General features: G+C 38.2%; 1 long non-coding RNA gene across 1 annotated transcript in view; it reads left to right on the forward strand.

Moving 5' to 3' along the window:
- The window catches only part of LOC109447596 (uncharacterized), a 64,514-nt gene extending 48,845 nt beyond the window's left edge, over positions 1-15,669 (forward strand). Inside the window, exons 6-8 of the long non-coding RNA XR_002137390.2 lie at positions 5,503-5,701; positions 14,268-14,431; positions 14,532-15,669. This is a non-coding gene — a long non-coding RNA (uncharacterized LOC109447596). The remainder of the gene's footprint in view (positions 1-5,502; positions 5,702-14,267; positions 14,432-14,531) is intronic.
- The last annotated feature ends 287 nt before the right edge of the window (positions 15,670-15,956 follow it).

The raw sequence follows: 15,956 nt of genomic DNA on the forward strand, positions 1-15,956 counted from the left end.
CTGTACATTTCTGTGAAATCTTTCCTATTTTCCATCCACACAACAGTATTATTTTACCAGTTCATTTCTGTGATGCCTCCTTCAATCAGTTCAGGTGCCTAAATCAATCTTCCTGCATCCTTTCTTCTGAATTTATAAGTTCCCATAAAATCCCACTCAAATTCCACAATTTTGGGCTTACATAATCCTATTGATTCCATTTATAGTGTATGCACTTGTATGTTAAGTAATCTTGATATTAACTAATATGGTAGGATATCAATTCCCACCCCTGTTAACTGAATGAGATAATTCATGCAAAATGCTTAGCAATACTAAGTACCTGGTAACAAACCTCAATAAATGGTATCTATTCGTAGACATCTATTACCTTTAAGCATATTCAAATACATTGGAAGAAAATTGGATAAATCAGTTTTGTGCAAGACCTTTTGGATGAGACTATGATTTTTCCCATTCAGAACTAGATAAACAAAATCATGTTTACCTTAAATTATACTCTTGGACTTTTATCATCATACTATCTCTTGTCTGTTTCCTTGTATCTTCTCTTTTGTATATTATGAAGTCAAGTGGTTCTCATCTAACAGTCACCATCATCATCATCACCATCGTCATCAACACCATCGTCATCATCATCACCATCATCACCATCATCATCATCATCATCATCATCACTCTAACTGCATCTCAAAAAAACACTAACAATATTTACAGAGTATTTTATAGCATATAAGTCACGTGCCTTATGTTTTCTTCTTTCCACAACCCTCCATAGTTGACATTGCAAGCACAGAGGACACAAATCATGTTGCTAATATAGGATCCATCTAAGATTAAGAGTCTGATTCTCAGATTGTACTTCACAATGATAAATGGGAGATTTGTGCAATGATTAGCATTGAAGGGAATTTTTAATAATACCTGCAGGCATGTCTTACCTTCAGAGAACAAATTTCGGAAAGAATTATTTTAAACTAATCAGCTAGTAAACCTGGCCATAAGGAATGTAGAAATGCTATCCTGTGTTTCTTCCCCTATCACCTCCGGTTAGTAACTTTGGAAAGGCTTCTCTGACTTTAGCTTCCAGGTGAGCCCAAGCTCTTCTTCCAGCGGACAGAAAGGCGAGCAGGTAGATCAGGTATAGGACTAGGAATAATTGCTTTTACATCAGAATTGTAATACAGCAAGGCCAGCAATATACCAGGTTATGAATTTTTTAGACCAGTTTTCGATTTACAACAAAATTGAGAGGCAGATATAGCGATGTTCCATATATCCCCTGACCTCATATCTACATATCTTCTCTCATTATCGACATTATTCACCAGAATGTTACATTTTCTTTTCTTTTCTTTTCTTCTTTTTTTTTTTTTTTTTTTTTTTTTACCAAGGATGAACCTACACTGACACATCATAGTCACTCAAAGGCCATAGTTGACATGATGGCTCACTCTGCTTGGTGTACATTCTGTGGGTTTGGACAAATGCATAATGACATATATCCATCGTTATAATAGCATACAGAGTGTTTTCACTGCCCTAAAAATCCTCTGTGCTCTGCCTATTCATCCCTCCCTGCTACTCCACCCCTGGCAACCAGTGATCTTTTTTCTGTGTCCATAGTTTTGCTTTTTCCAGAATGTCAGATAGTTGGAATCAAACAGTGTGTAGCCTTTTCAGCTTGGCTTCTTTCACCTAATAATATTCATTTGAAGTTCCTTCATGTCTTTTCATGGCTTGATAGCACATTTCTTTCTGGCACTGAATAATATTCAATTGTTTGGCTGTACCATAGCTTATTTATTCATTTACCTGCTGAAGGACATGTTGGTGGCTCAGGTCATGGAATTTGATGAGGAAAATTTCCTAGGGAAGAACGAACCTGCTCATTAATGTTTCTAACTCTAAAACATCACTATGATTTCACATAAGAATGTCTAACAGTTTTAGAGCTGAAGAAAAGATGGATGGGGCGTGGTTTGTACCGATTATTTGTGTCCTTGGATGTGATAAGAAATGAGAATATGCCAGTTTCTTATTTAAGCAACAGTTTACCAGGTGACAAAACATTCTAGATCACAGGAAGGACTTCTCTGTGGGTACAGTGCTGAGTGCTTAGTTATTGCAGACACAAGAGGAAGTGGGAACTGGAAGAGGATGATTTATGTAGAACTGAAAGAGATGTGCCTCAATCATTATTATTTTCAGTTAACTATTGTTGTTTTTCTATCTGTGAGGGTCCAAAGACAACTTTCTTCCCACCTTTCTAAGTTCTTCTGGCGGGGCTAATAATTCATTACCATGAGACAGGTTCACAAGAGAAAATGCCCCAAATTTATTATGGATGTACATGTGGGGTTACCATAAGATATGAGACCCAAGAACACATTGGGCAGTTGAGGTTTATATGCCATCTGGACAAAAGAGAGGGAGACACAGGTCTGGGATTTCAAAGGGACAGCAGGCTACTCACAGGTATTCAGAAAAAGCAGTGTGTTTTTGCTGGCCACCGGGGAACGATGGGACACAGAGGGAAGTCCACAAGCAGGTTTTGACTAGATTTCTCCCTGTCTGCCACATTTGGTTAATATTATGATGCTAAGGTGGCGCTCCCTTCCCTTTAAACAGTTTTTCTCTCTCTGAATTAAACAGGTAAGGGGCAGGGAAGGTCAAAGATTCTAAGTCTTTTGTTACTTAGTAACCAGTTTAAAATCAATATCCCAAAAAGCATATATTGGGGTGGCAAAACTTTGATCCCCTTCATATAATATATCCCAAATTTAGATGCCATTTTCATCCTTAAAGGACTTATATATGAGGTAGATAAAATTGCTGTTTTTGTTGACTTATTTTCCAATCATTGAGAATGTTTGAAAAAATACTAATGCGTGTGTGTGTGTGTGTGTGTGTGTGTGTGTGTATGTGTGTAGAAGACACTCTTTCTCATCTATGCTTTCAATCAAGGTAATGTTAGTGTCAAAGTAAATTTTTGTGACTTTGACTATTTTGTGGCAGTGGAAGTAAAGAAAAAATATTTTGATCATATATAAAACAAAGAAAGAAAAATCTACCAACTGAGTTTTAAAAATAACCAATGGAGGTTGACCTGAAAGGTTTATTTTTATTTTTATCAAGCTCTAAGAGACTCCAAGGTCTGAAAGCAAAAACTTCGCGAAGTATGATTTGGGAACATCAACAAAACAGAAGAAAGATTTCAGAGTGTGCAGGAAGACAGGCCTCCCATTTCCTGGCTACTCACCTCCAGTGATTTTCAACTCTGAAAACATCTGCATGTCATTAGCATTAAAACGAGGTCCTGTAACAAGTCAAGAGTATCCTTATGGGAACAAATTGATAGAGTCTTAAATTCCTTTTGGATTGCAGAAGAGAACATGTTCTACCTTACCAAACGACCAGTAGAGCGTTGAGAATACCTTTTGTATACATATGTATTTATTTCATTTGTGAAACAGGCTCTTTCCCTTCATAGCCAGAAGGAATCATTCTCAGAAGGCATGCAGGCAATCAAAATATTTTCAAATTCCAAAAGCCAAAGAAACACTAGCTTTGGGTTTATTTACTTGTGTGTGTCCTTCTAAACATTTTTTTAACTAGCCCTAAAGGGTAATAAATTAGGTCTCTATTAGGCCTAGCAGATAAAAGGGATGAGAGGATTAAAGGGCATTCAGCAGGAATGACCTGCAAATGATGTCTGTCTCAAGACAATGGTCAATGAGTTAAGTTTAAACAGGAAAGGGAAAACATAGGACCAGTATTTTGTGGTCATGCAAAGCATCCGTATGAGGGTTTTCCTTTCTTAGTCACCACCCATGTCCCAATCTCATAACTATGTGTAAGCAGTGTGCTAAGTATTGATGAGGCAATATAAACATTCAAGAAGTTGATGGGCATTATTTACTGGAAATGTAACTCTTGACATAAAAGCAGGTATTCGATACTAAAGGATAGGTTCAAGACCTGTGATCCACAGAAAGAATAAAGTTGGAGCTTCAAATCTCTATAGAATTCAGTATTTTGTAATGAATGTTTCCTTTCCTACTTTATATGCCAAGAGAGCAAAACACATAATGTTTGTTAAGTAATTAGCATCAAGCAAAGTTTGAAACTGATAAATTGAGAAAATCAAATGGTATTATTGTCAAACGACCCCTTCTTAGTGTTCTAAATACTGTACTGACAGCCATTAAAAATAACTAAATATTAAAAGAACTAAAATAATGTAGATGGTGTTCAGATATGGGGACATTGAGTGTATTTTGATGTTCTAACTTGGGCCTTGTTCAGGAATTCACCTGTGTCAGATAATTTAAGGTGTGTTTGGCAAATTCTTACTTCCTTTGAATCACATAAAATTTTCATGGTTTTCTGTTAGTTGCTGCAAATTTAAAATTAACCCCCTGCTCTTGGCTTCATGAGCTGAAATATTTCCATTGAATCTTTATTTTCTTGACTTTATTAATTTCAGTGCAATTTATACTACCACCATTTTAATCCATGCCACCATGGATCCAGAGCAAAACATCGTATTTTGTGGTATCTCTCCTTAATAAATATATTTGGACCATATATTCATCCACATCCATGCAAAGTGGGGTGGGGGGATGGTGGAAAGTAGGCTTACCAAATCCCAGAATCCCAAATTTATGGAGTTTTCACTGAAGCCATGAAAAAGGTGAATTGAGCTACCTTTATTGAACATCTACCATATTCCAGATGGTTTATATATATATAACCACTAATTGTCACAACAACCCAGAAAAGTAGAAAACACCATCACTATTTTGTAGAACAGAAAACTGAAACTAATTGTGTTATTGAACTTATATGAGGTTACACAAATCAGATTTTTTAATGAGTGTTGACTCCCAAGACCTTATTCTTCCAATCATGCCACAACCTGCTGGCTTACTGTCTGGAGAGGCTGTACCAATTTGAAATATAAAAAGAATCAATGATGTTCATGGTTCTTGTTAACAAACACTAAGCCCTGTCCCACTTTTCAACCAAGGCTCTCAGTCCTTTTGGCAACTGAATTACCAAGCCCAGTGTTTCTTGTGCCATCTAGGGAAAGATAGAAAGTTAGCTAATGTGGAACAATAAGAAAAGGATATTAGATCTTTCTACTTGATAGTAGCTCTTAGACGAAGTAAAAGGAAGAGACTTGTTTTCCTGTAAAGGAGAATAGGGGTGGCGGAGGAGGTGAAGGGAAAATAGAGAATATTAATACTGTGATAATGAGCAAAGGAGAGTTGGTTTGGGGGTAATTTCTCCATCTCCTTGGTCATTCCATCCTTCACTGAACGAGAATATTCTATTTGGCTTTCAGGCTGGAGTTGTCATGTGAGAAGTGTACATTAATTTCATATTTTCTCATAACTTTCTTTTGGGGATAAGCATTTTGGTTTTCTGCTGTTTATTATTTCAAAGGCATCTATATGCTAATATGTTTATGCTAATTATTTTCATGTTTCCCCTTAGGTTATGCTTCATATCACCCACCAGGGAGGATCATCTCTCATGAAAACTTTCAAATTTAATTTTGAAAATTATTCAGAAAATTTAAGCCATGCTGTCTCCCAATGTAGGAAAAACATATGCTCTGGAGATTCCTGTAATTCAAAGAAAATGGACTGGGATAACATTTGGGTCCTTGCGCTACCCAAATCCTTTTGGGCAGGTACACAAAGCATTTAACATTGTGACATTGACATGTTAGAAGAATAATTAAAATAATAATCTAATAATCAGTTTTTAGAAATTGCTAAATTTCAATGTTTGATCCAGAGAAGAGAAAGGAAAGCCTATTTTGCTATTTTCATTCTCTACAGCTTCTGAGGTGTGTTAACTGCTTCTGTTGCTATAAATACTGTTATTTTAATTGTATGTCATTGTTCCTTAGCATCATTTCTAGAAAGTTAATTCCTAATGATATTAATGCCTGAAGCTGAGTTTCTGCTTACAGGAAGAATCAAGTAAAAGAGGAACTTCATATAATAAGCTCACTTGATGTTTTCTTCCAGCTTTTTTTATCACAGATAATTTTTTATGAGGTTATAATTTGTTTTGAGAGTAAGTTGCAATTTAAAAAAAAAACCAAAAAACGTAGAAGTTAGCCAATTAACCTGTTTTAAAAATGTTTTTTCAGTCATCTTCTTTTGAAGATAACCAAGGCTAAAAATCCAATTCCTCCATATGAAATATGAAATCTTAGATCACTTTAGAGGATATTTTACTTATTCCCCTTGGTTAGGAATTGGACTCTTTTTGTTCCCAAGCATTTCAGGGGTGCAAAGAAAAGGCCCCCATTTCACACTCCTCATCATCATTCTTTGCCCTGTTCTGTGCTTAAGAAAGTGAGGATTCAGAAGCACTGGGAATTCATACTCCAGATCTAAATTCATTGTATACACCAGCCTCCTCCTTACCAATTCCTCTCTCCACCTTTCAGTAGCTGCACCTAATTTCATTTCTAGTTTTCAAATACTCTCACTTTCAGACCTCAACAGTGCTTTACTCTGCAAGAAGTGCAGCCCAGATGCTGTTATTTCTCCTCTTATCTCATTTTAATGCCCCTTGAGCTCCAAGGCAGCTTTGTCAGTAGGAGAATTCACCGACATTCAGGACTAGAAGAAAGGTCTCCTTCTGAAAAGGGGTCTGACAAGTAAACTAGGCTCTCCTAGTTTAGACAGGTACCTGGACAACGTGTGCGGGAACTGCCAACCAGCATTTCAACACGTACAGTCATCGCCTCACTACAAATAGGAAGCATCATTGCTGGGGGTACATTTGGTAAAATTGGTTGGAATACATGATTGTCAATTTTGTTGAAACCTGGCTATGTTTAGTACATTCTACTGAAAGACAGCACCTATAGTAGTTTATATGCTAAACCTTTATGACCCATCATTATTTTCTTTCCATTTTATTTTATTTTTGCCTGTGACAATAACAAAATAGCTACACATTTTCCCTTTTAATGTTGTGTTTGGAGATGGATTCACTTGACCTTAACGAAGCCCCAACTAAAAAGAAACTTCCTCTTCTTTCTCTTCTCTGAACATAATTTAAAGATAATTCAAATAGAAAAGCAATTTACATACAATTAGACTCCAAATTTATTAGGTGTAGGTGAACCATGCAATCTGATTAAGGAGGCTGCTACGAGTGTATTATTCTCTCATGAAGTAAATTCCATGAGGACAGGAAAGCGATCAACCACTGTTAGCCTAGAGCGCTAGAAGGTGGCTGCTTTTGGTGGACGTTCAGCAAACGTTTGGTGTGTATGACTCAATCTGTATGAGCAGTGACATTTGGTTCAGCACAGTTCCAGAAATGCTATGTGATCTGAAAGGGGTGGTACTTCTGGGTCCTGCTGTGTTCATGGAACATTGTTAAAGGCACGTGGCTTTGACATAACATAATCGGGACTAGATTCAGAAAAGCCTACATCTGAGTTCAACATCACTACCTACTAGTTTTCTGATCTAGGTGAGTTTCTTGGCCTCCTTCACCCTCATTCTCCTCGTGGGAATTATGAAAGAGAAAAAAAAAATCACATTTACTTTATTTAAATTGGCTGTGAGGATTAAATAAAATAATGTATTTGCATGGCGTCCCACCTAGTAAATGCTCAACTAATGGTCACTACTTCGTATCATTATTATTTTTACTCGTAATAATCCTTTTAGGATTATTGTTATCATTTTTTAATGATATTAATGGCTATGTAAAAGATTCAAAATTTTTTTCTTATGAGAACTTAGGGAGCGCAAATCAAAAGTTGACTTTTTAGATTAGATATTTTTTCTGCCAGCAACATGGGGCCTATGGATGAAGATGTGGAAAAGCTTGAGTTTTAAGTATGATTCACTGGAAGCTTCTACACCATTACAAAGTTTCCTTAAACACCTTTTTATGTTGTTTAATCTAAGATGCTACACATGGTGAAAATTTTAATTGTATTGCCTATATCTAACCAATGCCAAATATTCAGGTAAGATAGAAAACAAGTCGCAAGCTAGATACTTTTACCGTCACTTCCAAGTATTCAGATGTCTATCTAATGAGCTGGTGTTTTCACTTGTCTTTTGGATACCTGATATTATAAAAGCCATTCTATAATTGGCTTTTTGTGTTGCTGGTAGTCATGACCTTGATGACAAAGTACAATTTGAAATTCCCGAATTTCACGGTGTGCGGGATTGCTCTGAATGAAGGCTTTCAATAGGAAAAGCCATCTTGCTGGTTGGAAAGCTTTAGAAAACTGCCAGGCCATCTTCCTGGAGACTGAACATTGTATGAGAAACATGCAGTTGGGTCTGAAGGCCATTAAAAAGTTTCAGCCTTGCTACCAAACAAGAAAAGAGTAAACAGGCTTGTGTTTGCCTCGGAAACACATGACTCCTCATAGATGGAAAAGTCATATGTTCATTAAACCTTTGCAGGGTTAGAATGGATCATGGTCATTCTGTTTTGAAAAGTCAGCTTTGACTTCTAATTGCATGCCAAAAACAAACAAAAAAAATCCACAAATGGATTTGCTAACAAAGGTTCTTACTGCATATAAGTCACAGTAAAAAGGGCAATCTTTTTTTTTCTTATATTTGGAATGACTCTAATCACAATAGAGTCTTCATTTAAACACTATCTTGAGTATATATTTATATGTTTCACTTAATTTTCACCCTTCCCTATGGATTTCCCTCTTTCATAAAACCATCCTGAAAGGAAATAAATTAAGATCTCCGGTGTATTTTATGGTGTTTCGTTTTAAATATCCACACTTGGGTTAACATGCAGGGTCATTTACCTTTCACAATTCCTAGCATATAGTAGAGGCTAAATAAATAGCTCTTAAAAGAAGATAGCATTTTTGGAATTAGGGTGATACTTTCCTTGATTTCATTTTTATTCTGTCATTCTTTGGCTGAAGTTGGTGTAATTTCTTCTCCAATGGGCGAGATTTGGGATTGTTCACAGTCACAAGTGAAAGAACAAAATAAGAGAGATTTTCATTTATAAGATTGCCTTTCTCTTATCTACTGGTCTTGCTACCCAGACTGTCTGTCTGTCTCTGGAAAGCAAAGTCAATAAAAATGATTAGAGCTGGCATCTCACAAATGTACACCCTTAAACCATGAAGCAGTAATGCTGTGCAGGAAATATTTTTCTGACCTTTTCAAATTGCATCCAACTGTCTCGGGAATTCCTCAGTGACTAGAGGTAATAAGGTTCAATCGGTTTTACTGGCTGGCTTCAAATTTAGTTCCTTCAAATCTCTAACTTATCTATTCTTTGCATCTTGACTCTGGCATCCATTCAGCACAGAAATCCATGCATCTAATCTTTTTTTTTCTTTTCTTTCTTTCACCTTCTCAGACTTTGCTAAAGGATCACACGACGAATCTACAACCCCTTACTGTCCCTTCAAAAACAAAATATTAGCATGGGAAGGTTAGCAGGTTTATTGTCTTTAGAGAAGCCTTTATTGAATTAAATTAGCTTTTAGATAACATCTCTGTCTTACCTCTCAGTGTTTACCTGTATGACTTATGTCTCAATAATCTTCTTTATATAAAACGTTTTCAACTTAACCCTACCACAGGCACTTTGTAGAATATGAAAGAGGCAAAATATGGGAATTTCTTTTGTGTTAAATTGGTTTGGGTTTTTCTTCTGTGAGTCCAAACGCCTGGACACACTTCCCTAGTAAGGACGGGAGTCAGCCAAGTGTGACGAGCTAAAAGGCAGCTGGACGGCCCCATTCTTCACCGTGTTCTCTGAAGGGGAACAGAAAACAGAAGCCGGAGACACATTTCTTGACCTCACCAAAGTGCTGGATGTCAGGAAGCCTTGACAAGGAGTTAAAAAGCTTGTCTTACTTTTCATATTTAGAGCATCTCTGTGCTGAATGTGATTCTGGGAAGATACCAGTGTTTCCTTGTTTGTAGGACACAGCACATTCAACACACACTCTGTGCTGTTGCTTCCATTTCACCACCTCTGCACTGCCTTCTGCAGGACCGATTAGAATCTTGGCTGTAAGTTCCTGTGGTCAGTGGAGTGTGGAGCCTCTTTCCGGAGCCTCTCTGTTTATGGGAAAAGAGCCACCAGGAGGATGAAATCTCTTTGAAGTTGCCCCTCTAGGAGTCTTATTTGCTTGTACAGTAATTGTCAAGTTTGATCATCATCATATATTGGGCTTTATAAAAATGAGATCATTTCAAACAACTCGATTCAGAAAATAGGTTTAGAAAAAGAGGATGAAGAGCTGACATTGTTGAATTCACAGCAGTATATCTTTTTCTTAAAAGAAACTGAGTACAGTTGGCCCTCCAAATCCATGGTCCCACATCCCCAATTTCAACCAACCACAGTGGTTTTTGAAGTTGTTGCTATTTTGTCACTTGCAATTCAATTCATGTGGACCATAGAGTCACAACCCCAGTGACATCGCCTTACAGCCTGGGTATGGTTAGCTGGTATTTTTTTTAGTAGATATGAGGCAAGTTGGCAGTTTTGCATCATCAGATTTCCCCAATATTTGCAATGCAGTAGTGTTTTTATCACCAGTTGGGGAAGAGTGAAGACTCTCAGGTGAGGTGACTAGAGCAGGTCTGTTCCTTGACCGGAGCTGCAGTACACCTCATAGGTTAATGCAGGTGTGTGTTTGTCTGAGTGAATGGGTGCAACCATGTGTGAGGCATGCATGCTAACTTGAGCTTGGGATTGGAAGGCGACAACTCCAAAACCCAGTGGAGTCCAGTTTCTCTCTGGGGATGTCATCTCTCAGTAAGTTGGAACCCTTTCAGACAGAGAGTGGCGTAGCTAACTGACCCTGATTATTTCACATTTAGTGCCTCCTGTTTCCCATTTCTAAGCTATAGCATCTTCCCTGCCCTTTAGGTCCTGGAGGTAAAACAAAATCAATGTTCAGTCTTTCCACTGCAAGTGTAAAGTGATTTGAATCTGGTGAAAGAAAGGAGTGAGGCAGTGCAGGGATCCATTTGTAATGGGTTATTTTGTTTTGCTGGGTGTTCTTTGAGTTTGGGGGTTGGTTGGAGAACTAATCAGGAAGTTCCAGGTAGAGATGCACAAGGGGCAGGAGAAGCCTAATTAGCAGTGCTGTGACTATTAATAGTTGTTCCTTATTAGATGTAACTGCTATTTACTGGTTTAGCACAGATAACTCATAGTGGCCTGATTTAATCTCCACTGGAGTCCGATAAGATGGCACAACTCTTCTCCACTTATAAGGGCAGAGAATGAGGCTTAGAATGGTTAAAACTGGATTTGCTTGTAAGTGGCAGAGGCATGGTGTGAAGCAATTTATTTTAACATGGAAAGGAAAAAAATAATTCTATTTGTTGTACTCAATGGGTTTTTGACATTTCCTTCTGTTTCCTCCTTTCTCCTCATCCTCCATCACCTCCTTTTCCTGCCTTCTTACCTTGCTTCTCTTTCTTCTTCTTTTCTCAAAGAGAGAATAAATTAAATCCAAGTTGTTAAAGCACTATCGCACTGTGTCTTCTTCAGTGGGACAGCCATTCTTCTCTCCATTGTCACAGAGTTTCTTTTAGGAGAGCTACTTATTAATTATTTTGAAGGTTTAATAAGAGCCAAGCCGTTCTGGCTAGTGGCTTATATTATAAGGTAATTTTTATTACCTGTAAACAATAATACAAGTGGCAGAAGATTCTGTGCTGTCTTTTGTCTGTGTTAATTTACCAGCGTAAAAGATGGATTGAGGAAAACAAGGGTTCAAAGGTATTTTTGTGGGTAGCCCAGTAAAACCTATTTCTATAAATATAATTGTCATGCAGGGTCTCTGGTCCCACTCCCGCTCTCAGCGGGTGGACACAGAGTATGGTGAGGCCAAAAAGGAACACCCACGGAGCCATAGATAAGGGAGTCATACCACTATATTCTCAATGGCAGCTGGTTGAGACACAGAAGCAAATATCCACCAGTACCCCAAGGAGGGGTTTTCCTGCATCCCCATCTCGCTGGCAGCTGGGCGAGACACAGGAAGTAGAATCAACACACAGGAAGTAGAATCAACACGATCCGCAATCCACAGTCCGCTTCTCTGCCAACCAGCCAACGCCCTAGCATAGCCATGGCTGTTATATCAGTGGCTAATGGCTAACCGGTAACAGCTGATGGCCATCTGATTACAGCTGACAGCCATCTACTACCCGAGCCAGCACCTTTCCACGTGAGGTCCAGAGCCTGGAAACTGCTCTCTGGAACTCTGTCTCCACAATCATGTTTCTAAATCAGGGTATCTAGGAAATTAAATTCCTTCAAATATACAACTAGAATTCTTTTTCTTCTCTTTGCCTCACATATCAATATTACAAGAATAAACATTCTTAATTGCCAAAGCATGCTTATTATTGAGGCCTTAGCTCAATGGAGATATTGATGCATAAGGATTCGATTTTTACTCTTATAGTGATGCTTAGTTTACTTCAGTCTGTTTCTCAGTGAAGGGGCTTGGCTATCTATTCCGGGTAAACTGGCTTCCTGTGTTGCCATAGCATCACTTAGTCTCTGATGCTGAGGCCAGCAACCCGGTGGGGCATCATTTGTTCCCGGGCATATCAGAAGACAGAAAATTGATTCCTATCTAAGCAAAGTGGTAGAATCTCAAAAGCTCTGTCACCACCGCTCACTGCAAACATATCTCTTCCTAGAGTGTGTGTTCTGAAAATTTGGAAGCATCTCACTTGTAATAAATACTCCCCTTTTAAAAATTTCAAACAGGACTACATAGGAAAGGCAGCATGGCTTTAGATGGAAATAGGATTTTAAGCACTCTCTTTCTCTCACTTCCTCTCAATCTGAGGTCTCTTGAATATGCATGTGGTCTCAGAACATAGTTCTTCCTCTATGTTTTGCACAAGGCCCCCTCGATTCCCACTACCACCCTTATTGGAAATAAACTCAAAATAATGTAAACAAACAAGAGTAAATTGCTCTGAAACTATCTGCCACACACAGTTCATCTTCAACACTTTGCTTTCCATTACGGCTGAAGGAAAGGAAATGACAGCGTTGGCTTTAAATCTGTAGATTTAGTAGGGGGCACCTGCCTGTGCTTCTGTGATATACTGGCAATCTCCACGTATTGTCAGGGTTGCAGCAGTATTTATTTTTCCTTAATTGGAACCCCACTGTGGGATTTCCTCCCCTTAACAAGGCACTATGTTTATATAGACATAGAGCAAAACCGCCATGGTCTACTGTACTGTTATAGTCAGAAATATAAACATTGGGATCAAAATTAAAGCAATACCTAGGCTAATGGAGTTTCTAGACTGCCTTTTGATATTATTAGGAACTCACCATTTTTCTTAGTGTTTATGCTTGGAGTTAAAGCCATGCCAGCAGAAATTCACATTGAATGCGCTTTCTCACAATGTCTCCTCTTCTGTTTTAATTCTTCATTGCATTGCTTAGAGAAATGAGGGGATGACTGATAGAATTACTTGGCTATTACACATCATGAACGAGTAAACAAACCCAATAGTTTGGGGCACCCTATTAGAAATGTTACGGATTTATTATATATTTTTCCCTCTTAGGTGAATACATGTAGTTAGATAAAGCTTATGAAAATGCCTAGAAAACCTTACTTTTATTAAAATTCAGTCATTAAAATGAAGTTAACAAGGAAATCCCCTTTATCTTAACTTTCAGTGTCAAAACAGGATTCATCACCTTGGACATCAAAAGGCCACTTCATTGTCTGTATTTGTATTTGCTTCTCCGTTGTGCTATTTTTATTTTTGTCATTGGAGTTCATGAAGACTTCATCATCAGCCCTCTAATTTTCTAGGGAAAAAAAATGTTGATTTATTGAACTGGCTGCAGAAAAAGAAGAAGATCAATCTGACATTGTAGGTTAATAGTAGGGAACAAAACACATTCATAATTAGAAGAGAAAAGGACTTTCCTTGTTCATTCCAGTTTATAATAAAAAGCCTTTCGCCAAAGTGTCTTAGAAAATAATGCATTCAGACTGAGTCGAATTACCGCCTAGCAGATTCTATTTATCTGTAGCTTAAAAAGCAGCTGCGTTTTTGTAAAAAGCAATGAATGTGGCAGTCCTACTTAAAGGTAGAAGAAAAAGAACACCCCTTGTTTTGTAATAAGGGGATTTTCAATTTAAAAGAGAGAGCGAGCCTGTTGTGTGGAGTACGGTTATTACATTCACTGTATTCTATCTCACCCACCAGGAGGCTAATAACGAAGGGGCCAGGGAAGGAGGCCAGTGCGACGAGGGTTATCTCACAGCCTCAGATGCTGGATAAGTCCAAGGAAGCAGAATCGCTTTTGGATGACATTCAGAAAGGCCGGAGTGATTATTTGGAAGAGAAAAGCCTGCCTATTCTTTTCCAAGGTAAACAGTTCATTTCATCTGTCAGCTGCATGTTTCAGTATAAAAATATGTTTATATAAAGATATCTATAAAGGTTGCCTTTTTTAAAAAATCATTTTAGATGTGTGAATATTCCCCGGGCCTGCCCGTCCACCGATGAATTACTAGCAAGCGGCCTTAGACAAAGGATGCACTCGGAACCCCACCACACCTGAAGCCACGCTTTGAAGGATCTGCCAAGCTCACTTTTAATCATGAGAAAGAAATTACCCACATGGAGTCAGCAGAAAATGAGAAAGTAGAGCTCGTGCTGCGAATAATTCCAGCAAGTGCCAAGGGGCTAGTTGAGGAATGACTTCATGAGGTGAATATCTTTAGCTTGTACTTAGGGTTTGGCTAGCGTATAATCATTTTCTCTTTTAGGAGCCACGACTACCCTAAGAGTCTTTCCTAACTAAAGAGTGCTCAGAGCATTTGTCAGGATGTTGACAGATTTGATATGAGTCTCTCATCCCTGTTGTAATTTACTATGACTAATTTTACACTTGCAAATAAGCAAAATTCAATTTAGGTGGAGGGGCTCTCTGAGTCAATGACTGTTAATAGCTGTATGTATTTGTGTGTATCCTTGTGAGTGCACGTCCAGTAATTTCTGTCTCTGTGTACGTATGCACCCTTGTTCTTGTCTTCTCTCTGTTGTGCACGTAGGTTGGGAGGATTGGCTGGCCAATGGGTTCTCAGATGTGGTCCCAGGCTTTCATTTGATTTTTGGACCAGGAAAAAACGAATGTGTCACATCATGATTAATGGTCAATCTGAATTTTCAATTCGTATGAAAGGAGAAGGAGGAGGAGGATATGAGCCCAGTGATGAGACTAACCTTTTCCCTTTGGGAAGAGCATGATTCAAATTAAACATCACGTTCAGTGTGAAATGAGTTTGAAGGCCTCTTTTTTTTTCTTTTTTTCTTTTTTTTCTGTGCCTGGTTTAACTCCTTCATGGCTGCTCTTACAGAGAGGATCCCTTCCATCCTGCCTCTTTGCCTCAGTCTATTCCCAATCGTCTGTAGTTCCTCTTCCTTTATTTTATTTTTCCAAAGAGCCAGTCCAAGAAACCAAGAATAGAATATTGAATATTTTACTATTTTGATAGCTTCATTATTTACAAGATAAGATTCTCCCTAAAACATGTTATTTCTTAGTTTCCAAACTGATGTCTGGAAGGAAGGAAGGAAGGAAGGAAGGAAGGAAGGAAGGAAGGAAGGAAGGAAGGAAGGAAGGAAAAGAAGGAGGGAAGGAAGGAAGGAAGGAAGGAAGGAAGGAAGGAAGGAAGGAAGGAAGGAAAAGAAGGAGGGAGGGAAGGAAGGAAGGAAGGAAGGAAGGAAGGAAGGAAGGAAGGAAGGAAGGAAAGAAGGAAGGAAGGAAGGAAAGAAGTTATTTTAAGAATAATTTCGCCAGGTAGGAGGGAGAGGGAGAGGGAAAACAAGGTGATCCTTTCAAAAGATCTCTTTGGTGCCCTCTGCTCTATGCCAGTCTGCTGGCTGAAT

This window comes from Rhinolophus sinicus, linkage group LG02 (assembly GCF_036562045.2).
Source record: "Rhinolophus sinicus isolate RSC01 linkage group LG02, ASM3656204v1, whole genome shotgun sequence".
In the NCBI taxonomy this organism is placed as follows: domain Eukaryota; kingdom Metazoa; phylum Chordata; class Mammalia; order Chiroptera; family Rhinolophidae; genus Rhinolophus; species Rhinolophus sinicus.